The following is a 19,193-nucleotide window of genomic DNA, read 5'->3' on the forward strand; positions in this document are numbered from 1 at the left end:
TCTTGAGTTCTCCAGGTGGCTAGCTTGGGCTTCCTCACATCATGGCAGTCTCAGATAGTCAGACTTCTTTCGGCATTGGTTTCCTCCAGCATGAACATTCCATGAGACTGAGATGGAAGTTGCCAGATCTAAAAAAGTCCTGGAATGTCAATTTTATCAAATCCTATTGTTCAAACAAGTCACCAAGGCCAGCCTTTCAGTGGGAGGAAGAGCAAAGAATTAGTGGCCATCTTTAATCTGTAATGACACTGGCATAATCACCATTCAGACCCAGATTTAGGGTACTTCCAACACCCAGAATGTTCCCCTGTGCCCCTTCCCAGTTAATTTTTTGCCCTTCCTAGTGATAATCACTAGTCTGTATATTTCTTTTCAACATGTATTATTATCTTAAATGTATGTTTCTAGTAGATGAATTTAAAAAGCTTTTTTTCTCCTGTAACCATGTCAAATAAATTGTGCATAAACCCAAGTCAGCATATTTAAAGTACCATTTTGCCATGCCACTCAAAGCTCAAAACATTGTCTACTTCCTTAGTGACTATAACGTCAAATCCAAATTCCTTAGCATGGTTTTCAAGGCCTTCCACATGGGTGAAGAAAATATGTTGAATATCAGTTGATATACTTCCTCCTTTACTTCCTTGTGCCTTCCTCTTGTTCTGTAAGAGCATCCAGTGCCTTGGAACAGGCTTCAGCAAACTTCTTCTGTAAAGGGCTAGATAGTAACTGTGTTAGGCTTTGTGGGCGACATGGTCTTTGCTGCAAGTACTCCACTGTATCATCACGGTGATGTGAAAACAGACATGACAATGCGTGAATGAATGAGTGGCCATATTCCAACAAAACTTCATAGACGGTAAAATTTGAATTTCACATAATTTTTCGTGTCACAAAAGATTATTCTTCTTTGGGTTTTTTCAACCATTTAAATGTATAAAAAATATTCTTAGGTTCTGAGCTGTACAAACACAGGTGATGAGCAGGATTTGACAGGCTGAGCTTTGTCTTAGAGGGTGGAGAGGATGTGGAATAATTAGCTGACGCCCAACTCCCGGACTTCTCACAACCACATAGAGAGGAGAAGACACATGAAAGAAACGGCACAACCTCTGAGGAAGGAGCAGCTGTCCTGAGCATCGGGGAGCCCGTAGGAGCCCAGCCAATGCCATTCACTTAACTGAGCTCTAATCATTGACTACACGGAAAAGCTACATTAGCTGCCCTTCTTGTTGCCCCTTAATAAGACAATCCATCGACACCCACACGTCGCTCACAGATTGTCCAGCAGGAATGATGCCTCTTTGTGCCTCTGGATGTTGCTCAGCCCAGCTGTATGGCCTAATGTGGATGACACGCTCTGTAACAACCCAGGACACACATAAGCCCCCAAGTAGACAGTGTTGATGGGGCAGCTAATGTAGCTTTTCCCCAGTGAGCGGCCCCAGGACTGGTGTTTGGATGGCATTGAGTAGAAGCAGCTAACTTTCTCCGAGTCGGAATGACATTGGACATCACCTCCATTGGCCTTCCCCATCCCCTCCTGCTTCAACGCTGCATTCTTGGCAAACGTGTTCACCCACCATCCCCTCTGTTTCACTTTATACTTCCTCCCTCTTCATCCACGTCTTAAATCTATTTCCCGTGAAACATCCTTGGAAACCTCAGTGTTTAGTAACTTAGCATTTAACTACATCGCTATGCGGGTGGGAATCAGTTATCCACCGTCTTCCTGCAATATCCACGTTGTTGTCTTGGACTTTCATATAAATCTCTCGATAATTACCTTATGTATGCATAGCCTCTTCCTGAACCTTGTCCTCCAAGAAACCTAGAATTTACTTCAATTTCTCTCTTTCCCTGCCCTTCCCAGGGGCAAGTTCAGTTGTTTCCAAATATATGAATTCATCCATTTCTTTGCAACTCCACTGTAATCCCAGCCACTAAAATCTCACTTATGGCCCGGTCCCCCTGCTGATCTGCCTGCCTCTACCATCTGGTCTCCTCCAGCATCCTAAGCGTAATCTCCTTAATACACAAAGCAGAGCAGATTGACTGAAGCCTTGCCTTCCTCTCCAGCTTCACCTCATTTCCTCTTCTCTTGCCCATGATGCCCTGCCTATACCAGCCTCCTTGAGGTCCTCAAACAGGCCAGCTTCTTCTACCTTCTGGGCTCTTGTATGCGTTGCTCCCTCTGTCTGGAACAGTCTCCCCTCTCTTCTCCCTGCCTTCCACCTGGCAGGTCTCCAGACCTTCCCTATTGGCTTTATCTAAAGCAGTCTTCCACCCTCACCCTACCTCAGTATTTTTTCTTAGCCTTCTGCTTATTTTTTTAATGATCACTTATCAGAATTTCCCATTATTGATTGTTTTGTTTGTGTATTATCTACTTGGAGAATATTCCCCATGTCTTTCCTACTAGTCGTCAGCTCCAGGAGGACAGAACGCTGTCAGTCCTGCTTGCCATTGGGTCCTCCGCACCTAGCTCAGCTCCTAAGTAGAGCAGGTGCTCAACAAACATTTGCTAAGTGAGCAAATGAGCTGGATAATAATGCCCTTAAGGTCAGAAATTGTGCCTGAAACTTCCTTGACCCCATCACCTGCCTAGCACACTGGAAGTATTTTGCAAATGCTGCTTTATTGGATTTATGGTAAAATAATTAAATGAAGCAATGTGAATTCCTCTTTTTGTACCCAGATTGCCTCCTCTCCCTAAAGATCAAGTAGTTTTACTTCAAAAGTAAAACTACTTTTACTACAGTGCCTCCAAACTGTCATGTCAAGGAATCCACTTCATTTCCTTATTTTCTTTGTACCTTTTGATATCATGTCCAGGCATTGCTGAGAAAGATCCCTCCTGTTCTTGGTCTCTCTCTATAGAGAAGTTTCATTACATATTTTGGAAGGAATATTCATTGAATATTCCCAGAAGAGAGCATTGAAACTTCAGAGAAATATAGAGTCCTGCCAGTTATTTTCTAGCACAGTGCTGAAGGACAAAGAAATAGAGTTAAAGAATATTACTGCTAAAAAGGACTCATTTGACTTTGTCAAATGCTAAGGTCTTCATCTGACAAAGGAAGGAACTGGGGGTCAGAATGGATATGGTCTGAGGCCTCAGTCAAAGGTGTCTGACCCTCTGCCCTGAGTCAGTTTACCTGTCCATTCACCAGGAGCAGGGGTCCTCCACATCAGTTCATGGCCACGGTCTTGCATTTTTGTGCTTTGCTCTTGTTCAAGTCCAGCTTTGCATCCTTTGGTCTTTCTCTCTTTTTTCTAGTTCTCTGCTTATCTCTTCAACTTGGCAAAGTTCAGCATCTCTGGTTTTCACCACTGGTGTTCCCTAAAGGTAGATGACATGCCCACACTTGCTGGTTTTCTCATCCCAAGGAACTTTGAAGAGCCCCTCTGTAAGACAGCTGTCAGGGCTGGGATCTACCCCCTCTCCAGGTGCGCCGGTTGTTAAGCTGTTTTCTCTCAGCTCCACACCATCCCCTCTAAACTCTGTGATGCATGGGCTAGGACACTGCAAGCCACACTTCTGCTCCACCACTGGCTCCCTGCTAAGTGCTGCCCATGAGGAGCTCGGGAGGGGGGATGTGAGGCTGGAGGTGGAAGGAGGGACCGGCCACTTCACATTTGTTATCCCTTGGCTTCCTTTCTTCCTGTTGCTGTGAGGGTTATCCCAGGAGTGCTTCTTCACTCTGGAAGCAACGATGCTTTTCTGAAGCAGCAACTGAATCCAGTTTGCAGTTTACCCAGTACTTGTGGAACTAGCTTCCTTACCCCTTATCTCTCCACCCCACCAAAATACCACACTGGCTGAGTAGCATCCTTCCTCAGGGGTTTGAGGTTCACCTCTACAGTGCCCCTCCCCCAAGCTTCTAAGTTTGAATAATTCCAACCTCTTCCTTGTGTCCCCAGCCTGAGGTGGTGGCAATATTTATTTATTTGCGTTGTCACGCCTGCAGAATTCTTCGCGCCATTTTAGTTGCCTAGTGAACCCCTCGTGTTCAATTCTTTCTGATTATCCTGCTCAGAATCTAGCTGTACTACCTATACTAGCCCTCTGGGGTAGGAACCGTCAACATCTCCGTCTTACGTTAGCCAAACAAGATCCAGTGGCAGTCGTCGGATTTGACCTGGCTCCCAGGTGTAGATCCCTCTCTTTTACCATCAGCTGTGCTACCACTTGGGTGGGCTCCATTGGTCACGGAAGGCATCCATGGGGTGGGTGGTCTGGGACTGGGCCCTGCATCCCATGTAGCATGCGGACAGGTATTAGGTGCAGGGCGGCTCCACCTTCTGCCAAATGTGTTCACAGGTGGCCACACTTGGGGTCTGTTTCAGGCGGCAACAAATTCCAATTTGTTATTAATAAAAACAGTTCAAAAAACATTTGGCAAAAGACTGTGGGATCCAGCGCTATTTATGAGAATGGTTTAATGGGAGAGCATGCAGCTGCAGCAGATGGATGGCGACGGGGCCTCTCCAGAGTGTTCCACTCTGTTTTCCTTTGTCTTTGAATAAATTCAGAGGGTGCCACGTATGAGCCTGGATGGATGGTTTTGAACCACAGCTAATTAAAAGCAGGCACTTACCTGAGAGTTAACTATAAAGGAAAAGTAAAATCACTGGACAAATTCCTCAGTGATTTGGGCTGTTACCTCCTGGAACAGGACTTTTGGCCAGGGTGCAAATACAGCTAGTGAGCCCTTAGGTATGGAGTCCGTGATGGAAATGAGACGCACAGTATCTTGATCCCTCCATCCCCACATGGGTCTGCCAAAGAACCCTGCTTCCCTTGGCCATGCAGGTCAAGGGTTGAGGGGCCTCCTTTCCTGGCTGTGAACCTTAGCATCCATGGAGAGAGTTTGGTCCAAGCCCACAGGAGACTTTCTGGAACCAGAGATGCTCACTCTCAAGACCATGTGTCCGCAGCTGATTCTACATAGGTGGCCCTGGACCTCCAGGGAGATACAGCCTCTCGGACCTAGGAAGGCCTCTGGAAACTGGGATGCCTCCGAGAAACACATCTTTTTCTCTTGTGGTTGAAGCCAGCATGCCCCTCACCACCTTACTTTTGCATATGAAAGGCCTGGTAATTACTACTTTCATCCTTAAAGCATGCAAGTGACATGCAAAATTAGCACTTGAGAGGATCCACTTTTAGACCTTGTTGTAAAGCAAAACTTATTATTTGAAGATAAATCAATTTCTGTTGCCTGTATTTGCAGTTTCCCCCAGATGGCTAATTACCAAAGATAAATGTGTATAAACACAAGCCTCATCCCTCTCCATCCATCTTCCTTGCCTGCCTGTTTATCCAGAGGTTAATAATCACAATTCTGTAGTGTATTGCCATAGTAATGGCTTTGATGGGCCCGACAAGTTCACGACCTTGTATTACAAACAGAAGGACATGCATTTCAAGAAAGGAAGGTCATTTCAGAGATGAATGTGCAGATAACTAGCCTCTCTGAAACTGAGCCAAAGGAAAAAGAAAACAGAAAACAAAATATAAGAGGGGGGAAGAAAACCCCACACGGAACTGCACAAAGCAAACAGCATAAATGTCACGGAAATCAGTTTACAGCAAAATTAAATAAGGTTCCTGCAAGCATTAATTTTTATATTTTCTGTTTATGCACAGTTAGAATCATTCCCAGGCTTTGATTTATGAGAGAGTAAGACTAGGCGTGATCATTCAGACACTCACCAAATTCAGTTAAGGGCTGGAACTTCCATTCGGATGGGACTGGCTTCCTCTCTGGTCAAAAGGGCAGGGGGAAAGTGATTTGTCTCTAGAGAGTGGCTTAGGATTGAAGGTCAGATCGTGTTTTATCCTCCTTCCCTCCTTCCTTCCCTCCCTTCCTCCCTCCCTCCCTCCCTTCCTTCCTTCCTTCCTTCCTTCCTTCCTTCCTCCTAATCATAATACACACTCATTATAACAATGAAATAACACAGACAAGGGCTTCCTTGGTGGCGCAGTGGCTGAGCGTCCGCCTGCCGATGCAGGGGACGCAGGTTCGTGCCCCGGTCCGGGAAGATCCCACATTCCGCAGAGCGGCTGGGCCCCTGAGCCGTGGCCGCTGAGCCTGCGCGTCCGGAGCCTGTGCTCCGCAACGAGAGAGGCCACAACAGTGAGAGGCCCGCCTACCGCCAAAAAAAATAAAATAAAATAACACAGACAAATAAAATCTGCCCCTTCTCCCATCTCCCATCCAAGTTTTTGGAAACGACCCGTGCTAAGAGATGACTAATCTAAAAAATAGAGCTCTTATACGTGGAAAACAATACTCTAAGCCATTTACAAATGTTAACTCATTTTCTCCCCTCATAAAACCCCTATGGAGATACTATTATTGTCCTTATTTTATAGGTGAGAAAACAGGAACCCAGAGAGATAACTAATACACCATAGTATCTTAGTCCGGTCAGGCTGCCCTAACAAAATACCATAGGCTGGGTGATTTATAAACAACAGAAATTTTATTTGTCACAGTTCTGGAGGCTAGGAGTCCAAGATCAGGGTGCTGGCAGATTTGGTGACTGGTGAGAACACATTTCCTGATTCACAGAGGGCTACATTCTCATCAGCAGGGGTCTCTTCTAAAAGGGGACTAATCCCAGTTGTGAGGGGTCAGCCCTCGTGACCTAATCACCTCCCAAAGACCTCACCTCCTTCACACTGGGAGTTAGGATTTCAACATACGAATTTTGGGGGGGACACAACATTCAAACCTTAGCAAGGAGGAAATCAGATGCCCATCTGTAGGTGTCCTAGGCTTGTGCTCTTAGCCGAGATGCCATCCTGATCTAAAGCCATACCACAGTGTCAGCTAAAGCCAGGCACTCTCTTGCACTGGTGAGCCGTTGGAGGAGGTGGACTGGCTAACGTTCCGCCCAGTTCTTGGTGCTGCATCAAAGACAGGTTGTCCCAGACAGAGTTCAATAGTCAAGGAAGACTTCATCCAAGACTATTGCAATAGGGGAGAGAGACTGAACTCAATGCCAAATGCAGCAAAGGCAGCTGGGGACTTACAGACAACAGGCAGGTGCCAGAAGCAGTGGGTGGAGAATTACTAAGAGGAAACTTAGTAATAAGAATGGGGAGATTCTGGCTAAACTGTCCTAGCAGGGCTCTTGCTGAACTGGGCTCAGCATTCCAAGGAAGGTAGGCCAAGAATGAGAAGAGAGCTCAGAGGAGTTTGACTAAAGTTCGCTCAAGGAGGGAGTCCTTCTCAGTTGCCTCTTTGAGTCTCAGAAACACACAAAGACAGAACTATATCCAGGCACACAGCTCTATCCCATAACTTTTGTAAATGCACCTTGTATGTGCCGTGTTTGCCTGAGTATGTTTCACTATCGCTCTCATTCTGAACTTTCTCAAAACCTCTGGGTTTCAGCATCTAGTATGAACGCGCCCTGAGCATTGAATCCAATAGCACAGGGTAATTGAATTCCAGTTTGCCTAATTTCTTGCTTCTTCCTCTCTGAATGTTCCTTACTGAACTGTATCCCAACTCAACTCAATCCTTAAACTAACTTTCCAATTGTATTCCATTTCTGTGAGATTTAAAGATTAGACTAGAGTCACACTCACTGTCCTTATGTCTGTACATGACTGAAAGTCTGATTTGTGTTCATTCATTCATTCCTTCATTTTTTAGCAAACTTTTGTTTCCTGTTGTATTAGTCAGGGTTCTCCAGAGAGACAGAACCAATAAGATGGATGGATGGATGTGTAGATAGATAGATAGATAGATAGATAGGTAGGTAGATGATAGATAGATGATAGATAGATAGATAGACAGATAGATAGGTTTATTATAAGGAACGGGCTCACACAATTATGGAGGCTGACAGGTCTTAAGGTCTGCAGTTGGTTGACTGGAGACCCAGGAGAGCTGATGGTGTAGTTCCAGTCTGCCCTGATCTTGAGGCCAGGATCTGCCCAGAAAGACCCAGAAAGAACCAACGTCTTGAGGCAGTCAGGCAGGACTAGTTCCCTCTTATTTGTGGAGGCCAGGGGTAGGGGGTGTCAGCCTTTTTGTTCTGTTCAGGCCCTCAGATGATCGGATGAGGCCCACCCACACTGGGCGGGGCCATCTGCTTTACTCAGAATCCCCTGACTCAAGTGTTAATCTCTTCCAGAAACACCCTCACAGACATACCCAGAATAATTCTTGACCAAACGTCGGGGCATCCTGAGACCCAGCCAAGCCGATGCATAAAATGAACCATCACACCTGTCTCCTCAGTGCTGCGATCCATGTGAGCAGCACGAGACATGAGACAAATAGCACATCCCCTCCACTTTGGAGGAACCCCCAGTCTGGCCAGCACAAGCTTGCAAGCAACGTGCTAATTACTCCAAAAGGTGAAGGGGAACGCTTTCAGGGTTTGGAGGAGGGGAAGGGTATCACAGAAGAATCACTAATGGGCAGGGAGGCACAACTGAGAATTACATGCTCTGAATGTTTATGTTGTGTGTGTGTGGTGGGTTGCCTGCTTCTTTTAGGATTTAGGGTGAGCGCACAAAGAGAGGGATTTGAACGGCTCCAAAAAGGCTTCTGCTTCTTACGACCTTCTCTCAGGAGCCCTCTGAAGCCTTTGAATACCTAAGACCCCTGTCTGGGTTCCCCTTCCTTCTTTCCTGCCTATAAACTGGCAGCCTCCCTTCCCCTCTTATTCTATCTCTGGGAAGCCTTACAGTCAGAAGAGGGTTAATTCCAATTGTTAAGAAGCAGGGGATTTAAAAGGTTGCCCTGGCTGGTCCTTCTGTCTCTCCTTTTCTTCTTTCCTAGAAATGCATCTCACCTTCTCTACAGCTAAGCTGAAGTCTTTCTCGTAGAGTATACTAACCCTTATCCCCTGATTTTTCCTCACTCAAAGAGAAGATGATCTGGAGATAGTCTCGATTTCCAGGAAGTTTGCTTGTTTCTTTGCCTTTGCATTCTTCAGCACCTTATAATTAGGACCTAGAAAAAAAATGACCCCTTTCCCTACGTGATAAAATTTGTGTAACTTAGTTGCTCATTTTATTTGGACATGTAGATGCTATTCATTAAGGGAGATCACACATAGTTTTAAGATAATGCAATTATTTAGAGCTTGGTAACTCGTGTCGTAGATTATAAGATACCAAAGTCCTCTGGAAGGAGATCAGAACGCAGGATGAGACCCTTGGAGAGGCACATCAAGGCGCCTCCTGCTACTATACTCTGCTTCACTTGCTAATATCGTTCTTCATCACAGGGTGGAGTTTCTGTGGTGACGTAGGTACAGCACAGGGATAGGACTTTTTTTCCAGTTGTCTACTGTAACCAACCATCACAACCTTTAGTGGCTAAAACAGCAATGACATGTGTTTTGCTCATGAATCTACTATGGATGCAAAGGCTTGGCAGGGATAGCTCATTTCTGTTCCACTTGGTGTCTTCCTCTGGTGGCTGGAAGGCTGAGGGTTGGGATCCCCAGGAAGCTTGCTCACTCACCTGCTGCTGGCTGATGGTGATGTCGTCTGGGACTTTCCCTGGGCTGTGGGCTGAGCACCTATACATGGCCTCTAGATAAAGGCTTCCTCAAAACATGGTGGCTTGGTTTCAGCAATAAATGTCCTGAGACAAAGAGAGTCAGGTGGAAACTGTATTGGCTTTTTGAATCTAGCCTGGGAGGTCACATAGTATCAGCTCTGCCGCATTTTATGTGTTAGACATACACAGCCTGGGTTCGGGGGAGAGAAGTTAGAGGCACATCCAAGGCTTTGCAAGCGTATTTTAAAACCACCACAAGCTTTATCTGGAGAGTCTTGGTGAACATTTCCTCCTCTGATCTGATTCAGGCTGAAGACGTTGCCTTGTCTGTTCCCACACTTCCAAATAGCACCAGAGTAATAAGAATGATGCCTGAGACTGTGCCAGCAGGGCTGTTCTTTGCCATCATGAGGTGACCTTGAAGTACTAGGGGGGCTCCGAATATTAAAGGGGAGCCCTGGTACCTGTATGGTCACTTCTTGATGCTCCCTGTTTCCCAAGCATGGATGCAGAGGGGAATTCAGCTCCTCCAGCCTGCCCTCCTTGCTGGCCCTGAGAACAAGCCACAGGCTCTTCCTGATTGGATGGTTTTGCAGCCAATCACTGTGAACCTCAGAGGAGGCACAAACAACACACCCAGGGAAGTCACAAGGCTCGAGAATGTTAGAGCACCCATGGACAGTGGACTGTAGCTTGATTTCCTCCCAGGTTGTGAAGGACTACGTCTGCCTTGTGATGCTACTGTCCACATTCCTCTGGTTGGTCTCACTTCCAACCATGTGTCGGCAAGGCCTTAAGTGGGCACTTTGACACTTTCAGAAAATTCAGCTCAGGTCTCCCCCGGGAAAGCAGTCTTGTGCCAGACCCAGCGGTGATCCTCTGGGACATTTCCACATCATGGCACCCTGCTCCCTGACTGAAACTTCCCTACTAAAGAGCCATTCTTTCAGCCCTTAAAGGCTTCTCAGTATCCCAGGGCCCCTCGTTAAGCAGCTCCATCCCCTGGAATAGGACCCGTCTTAGACCTTCAGGCAGCTAAGGGAATTAGTTGTCAGGCAGCTGAAGGCAAGGCCTGGGACCATAATCAATGGGTTTGTAGGAGAAACCGGCTTCTGCAAAGCACCTGGACACAGCTGGCAGGGCAGCCAAGCTCCAGAGACCCGTGGCCCTCAGACCACCACCCTCCTGAAGCGGTTCTCATTGATTTGCAGCATCAAAGGCAGAGGCAGTGATTGGCTCATGCCACAGCTCTTGTCAGCGCCGGGTCCCAGGTAGGGACATCCTGCCCTGTGGGCGCTCAGCGTCCCAAAGGCCACGGGTTCCTACACAGGCAGAGTGGCTCTGAGGCCTTTGGTTGGATCTCGGGCTCCTAGGGCTCCCAAATCCATGCGTGTCTCTGCTGGGCTTGGGACCAGCCACCCACAGGCTCCCAGAGCTGCAGTCCTCCCACGCCCACCATGCTGCCCCAGGCCCCCTGGCTGGACCTGAGCCTCATCCGTTCCCTCTCGGACACTAGTCTTGGCTCAAATCTGTTTGCTTGGAGCCCAGATCACTACCTGGCTCTTTTGTCTCCATTCATTCCAGAGATTTAAATCTTTTTACCCCCCAGTCGCTGCTGGGCATCTGGCTTCAAAGCTTGAGTCCCGAGTCTTTACAACTTTTAGTATCGTCAATGTCTTAAAACTCCTTTGCCAGCCCCCACTCACTTGATCAGTGCCCCTTGGATACCCATCCCAGCTGAATCATACCTGAATCCAGCTCTCTGCCCCAGTTTACTGTAAAATGGGGGAAATTATAGTAGCTACTTTATAAAATTGTGATGGGGACTGAATGGCTTAATTCACATGAAGTACCTAACACAGTATCTGACATACAGAACGGGCTTAATAAACGTTAGATTAGCACAGTTATTGATTGTGTCGTTGACTCCAGATTCCAGCCCTACACTGTCAGCTCTCCAGACTCCAAGCTTAAAATCCAGGCGAATTCCCTCTGTTCGTAGCTGCTCTGTCTTGAGGTCCCCTCCTTCTTTTCTGGGTTTGCATTGCTGGGTGGGTGCCTGAAGGTGTCAAGGCTGTGTTGGCTCAAATTTCAACTGAACAGAAACCTAGCAACCCCATGCCACCACCATCCAGCTCCTCCCACACTTGAGAAGCTGGGGATGCTCTTGGAAGGGCAGCCCTGAGCTCATGTGAGGATGATGTACTATGTGAGATGGTGGAAGTGACATTGCTAACGAGGGGAATCAACTGCTCCAACCAGAGCCGGAATCTAAGGGAGGAAATGACAGGGAGGTCTGTGAATATACGGTCTTGACCGAAGTCCCGCTAGAGACCAGTCTCGGCTGGAAAATTGAGCTGTGATTATTACAAAGAGTCAGAATGATAGCTTCAGTCATGATGATTCAGGAACTCCATAAAGAGCAGCCCAGACAATTTCGACATTAAGTGTTTAGAGAGAGAAGGATGGTTTGTAAGGAGGGTCTTGTTATTCCCTGAAAAGCTACTATGAAGATGTCAGGTGTATGGAAATAACAGATGGAAAAGGCATGCTGAGATCATTACTCTGAACTCTAAGTGCCATTACTGACAAGCACAGCCCACATCGCTGGGCAAATACATGCGCCTGGGAGTAGGAGGGAGGTACATAAACGAAGAAAAGCAGAAACCAGATATTTCAAAACATCAGGGGGTGGAGAGACACTGTATTAGGATTATGGCATTCTTCAAAGCAAAATAAAGAAAAAAATAAAGGTTTGGGTGAGAGTGTGAGCAAGGAAGATCCCATGAAAAGTTAATGAACTGACTACTTTGTTTTCATTGATAGGCAGTGTAGTAGTTCTTGATATTGGGGGGATCACTTTGAAAATCTGATGAAAGCTTTGACTTCTCCTTCTAAAAATTGCCTTTACTAAAGCACAATCAACTTTTGGTAAACAGTATGAGAATTATCAATGGGCTTCCCAATGGTGGCTCAAACAATAGTTTCTTCTCTGATGGAAAGAGATATGGAGATAGCCAACATTCAGACCCTGGACTTCTTACCCAGGATACTTCAAGGGATGCCATGGACACAGGCTCTCTGCTATGGACACAGTGTCTCAGCCCCAGACTCTGCCTTGTCCTTTCCTGGTGAGATGTGCTGGTGGGGTACAGGCTTCCTTGAATCCTTCTTCCTTGAGCACTTGATTAAAATCAGGCTAAGTGCCCTCTTTAGTTCTTGCCCTAGCTCTTGAATCAATGGGGGTACTATTAGAACTGGGGGGACATTTTTTCCTGGGACAAGACCATTTCACAAATTGCATGATGTTTTATATCTTGGCCTCTAAGCACTAACCACCAGTTAGAACGCTTTCCCACCCCTTCCCACCCCTTCCCATGCCATTCAAGAGCCTGTAGGGTAGGTAATTGGAAAAGCTGTTCCAGAGATTGGTGTTTAGACATAAACAATCACTGGGTGGAAGGCATGGGGTCTCATCACATATATTCACTCAGAGCTTCTGATAGAAAACCATGATACTGCATGAGTCTACCCAGTTTAGGCACTTTTAGGCAAGTTCAGGCACCGTTTAGACACAGTCTCTGTAAAGTAAGCTAAGAAAATCTAAATGAAGGATCTAGAATAAATGATAGAGTGTATTGATATTGACTTGAGTGGCAGAACTTGGATTAGACTAGGTTCCCTTGCTCTTTGTTCAGTGCCCTTCCCACTGTATCCAGTCCTTGGTTCTGGGGTCAGGGGAGTGAAGAAATTATCTTCAGGAATCCCTTAACCAAAAGGGCAGGTGATTTGAAAGTTCTGTTTTGAGACTAGTGAAGAGAGAGAAATTTCGGTTCATTGCGCATTTGTCTTTCACCAGGGCCGGGATGTCCCTGAGCAGTGCTGAATGAACATTCAGCAGCGTCTACAAGATGACACACATATGCTGAAAGGTAGGCATTAAAGACCTTTGACAGCATTAGAAGAGGGTCACACAGTCTCCCAAGAGTGATAAGAGCAGGAACAAATGTGAACCAAAGATCAAACATCAGCCTGCTACATAAGACAAGGCTGGGGCGGGACCCGGGGCAGCCTCAGAGGAGGAGAAGACCAAGATCAATGCTCTGAAGCAGGAGCGTGACTGATCTCCGAGATAAACAGATGGACCGATCACAGCCTCATCTAGATGCTACTTTGAGATGATGGCCGCCAGCATTTTGGATCCTCTTCTATAAGTAGTTTGTAGCTTTGCCAGAATATAAATAGAATGGATCAAGACTCCCAGCTTGAAGGGACTTAAAAGACCTGATAGCCCAATTTCATTACTTTCTTTATCAGAAAAAAACCACTACCCAGAGACATTAATTAACTTGCCTAAGGCCACAGAGGTAAGTTAGTAACAGAATAGGATGGGAAGTCATACCTCTTTCACTCAATTATGCATTTATTCTACAGACATTGAATACTTTCTGTGCACTGACCCTGGGCTTGAACCCAATGGACTATGGAGTTGGGCAGGGGCACACTGCTTGTTCTGTGGAGACCCTCAGTCACCTGGGCAAAAAGACCCAAGAACAAATAACAAAAGGACAGAATAGTCAGTATACTATCAAAGCATTTCCACGAAGCTAAACGATATACATAAAACGCGGAGAGCCACTGGCTCCTCCTGGGGTGTTAAAGCATTTGTGGAGGTCTTGTCCTGTATGCTGTTCCGCATCTACATCAGACCATCCCTGGAGGAAAGCAGCATACTTAACTTTTCAGCATCAACCCTTCCCGTGTCCAGAACCAGCCCTCAACATGGCAGCAGGTGTATTGACAGTTTTAGGTCCGAAGCAGTTAGAGTGTGGAATTGCTTCTGTCAACGTGTGTGCCTGACTACCCACGTCTGGCATGACTTAACATGACGCAAGTGCAAAGAAATGTATTAGAGGAAGAGAGGGGAACCTCATAGTACTCCTTGCAGGAAGTATCCACAGACTTTGTCTCTGTGCCTCTCCCCATTTCAGGCTATAATGTGGGCTTCTCTTTGTGTATCTACCTCATTCCCCTTCTCTCTTTGGCGTATGTTTTTAGGCTTATTTGTCATCATGCATATGATCCAGTCATGTCAGCTACTACTTCTGAGATTGTATGACTGTGGAGGTGTCTACTGCTGTTTAGTTTGCTTTAGGTTCTGTGCTAAAGAGAGAGAGAGCAAATTCAACCGGCTCAACTTGGATCAGCTGCCCACCCCTCTTCCGGTCACCTGTGGTCAGGGGAGGGTGCTCAACACTTGTTGCCAAGAACACTTAGTCCTTCTCCATCATCAGTGGTTGTGAATCATCGATTAGCCCTGAGGTGTCATGGTCTGGGCAGGTGATCTAAACATGTCCACTGACCATTGACTCTATATCATAGCCGTCATCTACATCTACCAGATTTGAGGAGACTTTTGACTCAATTTTTCTGTTTTCATTCAAGCTTTTCCTTGTAGTGAAGTTCAGCTCCATTGATTGTTCAGTGTGTTCGTCTGCTCAGGCTGCCACAACAGAATACCACAGACTGGTTGGCTCAAACAGTAGACATTTATTTTATCACAGTTCTGATGGCCAGAAGTCTAAGATCAAGGTGCCGGGAGGTTTGGCTTCTGGTGGGGTCTCTCTTCCTGCCTTGTTGATGGCCTCACATGGCCTTTTCCCTATGTGTATGTGCTCCCGGTATCTCTTCCTCTTCTTATAAGGGTACCAGAACTGTTGCATTAGGGTGCCACTCTTATGACCTGATTTAACCTTAGCTACCTCCTCTGAAGCCCTATCTCCAAGTACAGTCACACTGGCGGTTAGGCTTCAACATATGGATTTTGAGGGGATACAATTCAATCTGTAACACCCAGCAGCCCTCTTTTAACTGGGAACCCTCCCTGCAGCTGGGGTTCCTTGTTCTTGGGATCTCGCCTTACGTTCTGGGTCTTTTCCTCTAATGGGGTCACAAAAGCCATGATAAAACTTTGACCAATACTAAATCAGGCAAAATTAATCCAGGCTGTTAGGCGAGTGGTTAACCTTGGAAGTCAGTGACCAGAAGAAGGAGTGAAGAGGGCTTCTGAGAAGATATTTCTGGATCTGGGTGTGGTTACATTGCTGTGTTCAGATCGTGAAAATTCATCGATCTGTATACGGATAACATGTGTCTTTCTTCTCTGCGTATGTTTGTTCCAATTATCCAGCACTGCGTAACAAATCACTCCAACACTTGGTAGGCTTAAAGCAACAATAACGTTTTTTTTTTTTCACGAATCTACAATTTGGGCAGGGCTTGGCAGGGATAACTCGCCTTTGCCCCATTTGGTGTCAGCTGGGGAAGCTGGAAGTCTGGGTTCTGAGATCACCTGAAGGCTTGCTCACTTCCATGACTTGAAATTGATGGTAGCTATCAGGTGAAACCTTAGCTGGGACGATCAGCTGGAACACCCACGTGGGCCACCACCACCCCCGCCACCACTATGTGGCCTGGGCTTCCTCAACACTCCCAGGGCGAGCCTAGAGTCAGGTGGAAGCCATATTGCCCTTTATCCCCTAGTCTTTGATGAGCGGTGTCACTCACTATGCATTTTGCCTGTCAGAGCAGCCGCAAAGCCTCATCCAGTTTCAAGGTGAGGAGAAACAGACTCCATTTCCAGAGGCAGAAAGGCAAAATTCTGAAACAGTATTTGGGACCAAATATATTGCTGTGGCAAATTTTGAAAAAATCCATCCTGCTCATTGTCGTACTTTAATTAAAAGTTAAAAAAAAAAACTTTAGGTACAATAAAATTGGGAGGAAAAAAACCCCAGATAGTTTGAGAGAAGTAAGCTGAGGTAACTAACAAACCAGGTCGCCATCAAGAGGTGTAAAGTCACATCCCGTATCTTAATCCACTCTTGATCTTCTAAAGAGCTTCTCTCCTTGCAAAAGTCTTTCACGTGTAACCATCTTATGTAGAGAAAGAGAATAAACAAAAAGGCATCAGCAACCCACATTGTGGTGGTAGGCAGGTTATTACACGGGGCTGGTTGAGGCTTGTGTATTTATTTCCAGTCATTTGTAATCATAATGGAAACGAAGAACATTATCTACCAAATAGGAGGTTGCAGTGCACAGGAAATGGAGCGTGAAAAGGATTTGTGCTGTGATGTAGAGATTAGGAAGAACAACCCATGTGCCTTAATAAATGGGATGCAAATACAGTACATTCAAGTGTAACTTCAGTGCAACTTCAAAGGATTTGTTATGTGAAGAAATACAGATTCTCTGAAGCAATACTAAATACTGATTGTTTTTCCCCAGAATGGAGCATGATTCCATTGGAATGATTTGAAAAGCTTTTCAGTTCCAAGGTGATGCCAGAGTTCATTCCCTTTGAAACAATCTGATGTTCTTTCTCTAGCCATCACCTTCTCTTGTGACTCTAGGTCCCACCCAAACATACATTTGTCCACCCTTACCCCAAGATGTCACCTGAAACCACCCATCTGTGCATTTTGGCTTAGAACTTCTGGCCTTCCACCCCTGTTCTCAGAAATTTTCTCTGGCCCTCTTGGTGTCATTACCAGCTTATCTGTGCTTCAGGCACCCAGCATCTTACCTCCTGACTTTCTCCATTTCATCACTTATGTCCTGCCTCAACCCAGCCCTTGAGCTTGAAAGCAGATTTCATTTTCTCCATTTTGTCTCTCTTAAACATGGGTCCCTTTTGCCCTAGGCTTTCTTATCCCTGGCTACTTTAAATAATGATTCCATCTCTTCAGGGACTGATACTTTGATCCCATCCTAACATCAGTTGGAGAGGTCAACAGGTCTAATACAGGAAAGCAGACACCATCTGGGTTTACAACTGCCAAAACTGATGGTGGATAGGGTGTAGGATGTGGCTCAAAGAGTGTGGAAGCCACTCAGGATAAATGCCCATTGACATCTTCACCAGCACCTCAAGATATGGTTAAAGATAAAACATTTGAAATTGAATTTTAATGATTTGCAGAAAAGAGTTAGGGTGTAGACCCCCAAGGACGCTACATGTCCCCTCAAGCTCACACCCAGACCTTAACCCAGCTCCTCTTCCCAAGAGATAAACCTCCTTCTACCTCAGTACAGGTGTTGAGTCACGTCTGATTTTATATATTCACTGCAACATCCCCAGTGGCCAGTTTCTATATTATCAATTCATATTTATTAAATGAATGAAAAATGATCTCATTTATCATGAAGTTATTCAGCTCTCCAAATCGGATACTCTCAGAAAAAAGTCAGTGTTGCCAAAATGGATTTATATTTCGAGTGTATTGCTTTTTCCAGCAGTGACTCAAGGCAACCATTTGGTACTGTCAGCATGAATGAAAACTGTGCAGGGTTTCTCAAGGGCAGAGTGACAGGGCACATCAGCACGCCGTCCAGACTGAGTCCATCTGGGTCCATCACCCTCATCCCTCAGCAGCACCTCCTCTTCTTACTCTCTGCAAAGGAAGCCGGTAATGTTTGTGGTTGAGTTGAGTGAAAGCTAGTTTCCCGTCTCCTTAAGGCAGCTGTTTCGTTAAGATCCAGAGGGTGGTGAATCCTCATAGTGTCCTCATCCCAGCACAAGCACACCCAAGCTCAGAATAGGTCTGTTCTTCTAAAGAAGAGCGAGCATTTGCACTTGACTTTTCTCTTCCTTCTTTTGGAGGAGGTCAGTATGTATTTTCTAACTGACCCTGAGTCAACTGCTTCTCTGCTAGCATTTCACTATTACTGTGTTGACCTGTCTTTAAGAGCTTTTCCACTTCAAAAGCATAGAGATGTATTTGAGAACAGGGTTCAGGATGGCCTTTCAATGGATTTATAATATAGCATTGTTAATGAATGTCAGTTAAAAACCTAACAATAAACATGTTTATCTTTGAGTTCTTGGGGAAACTTTGAGAAGGCAGATCTGCATGAACAGTCCAAAGTCTTTGGAAAGAACCACAATTTAATTAATTCCTCAGATATTTATTGAGATCATGTAAAGGGTGAGGCATTTGGAGTCTTAATCTTGTCTTGCTCAGCTGTGAAAGGAGCATAATGACACCTACCTGGTCAGGGTGAGGATTAAACAGATGACAAGGGGAAGGTGCCTGGTGCAGAATAAGGGCTCAGTAATGGCCTAAGTTCTCCTGGAGCTTCAAGAAGATTCCAGTCTAGCAAGGAGACTCCAAATAAGTGTGCCATAAGACAAAATATGGGAAATACCATAACAGGGGGCTAAACGCTGCGCTGTGGGAGATCAGAGGTAAGGCAGGCTCCTGGTGCATCAGAGACCCCCTTCGTGGCCGAGGCAGCATTTGCTCTGCGTGTTGGAGAATGGTACCATTTCCATGCACAGGCACGTAGGTGGCTCATGTGTGCAAGATTCCAGACTGCATACATGAAACAGGGGATTCAATGGGAGCTTGCAGATATCCTGAGCTACATGGGCATGCCATGGATGGTGAAATTCAAGGCACTCTAAGGATTGAGGAGTTTCTGAGGGAACTTTTATCCCAGGAGAGAAAAGAGTGAGGCATGGAAAGCCTAAACAGCCCAAGGGGAACAGTGATATGATCACAACCATACGCTAAGGAAGGTCAACCTGCAGCAGCTCTAAGGCATAGTTGCCGGGAGAGACTGAGGGTTAAGAAGCCAGTAAGGAAGATA

Source organism: Delphinapterus leucas, chromosome 15 (assembly GCF_059928025.1).
Source record: "Delphinapterus leucas isolate spDelLeu-1000000601 "Yukka" chromosome 15, BTC_Dleu_Yukka2, whole genome shotgun sequence".
NCBI classification, from domain to species: domain Eukaryota; kingdom Metazoa; phylum Chordata; class Mammalia; order Artiodactyla; family Monodontidae; genus Delphinapterus; species Delphinapterus leucas.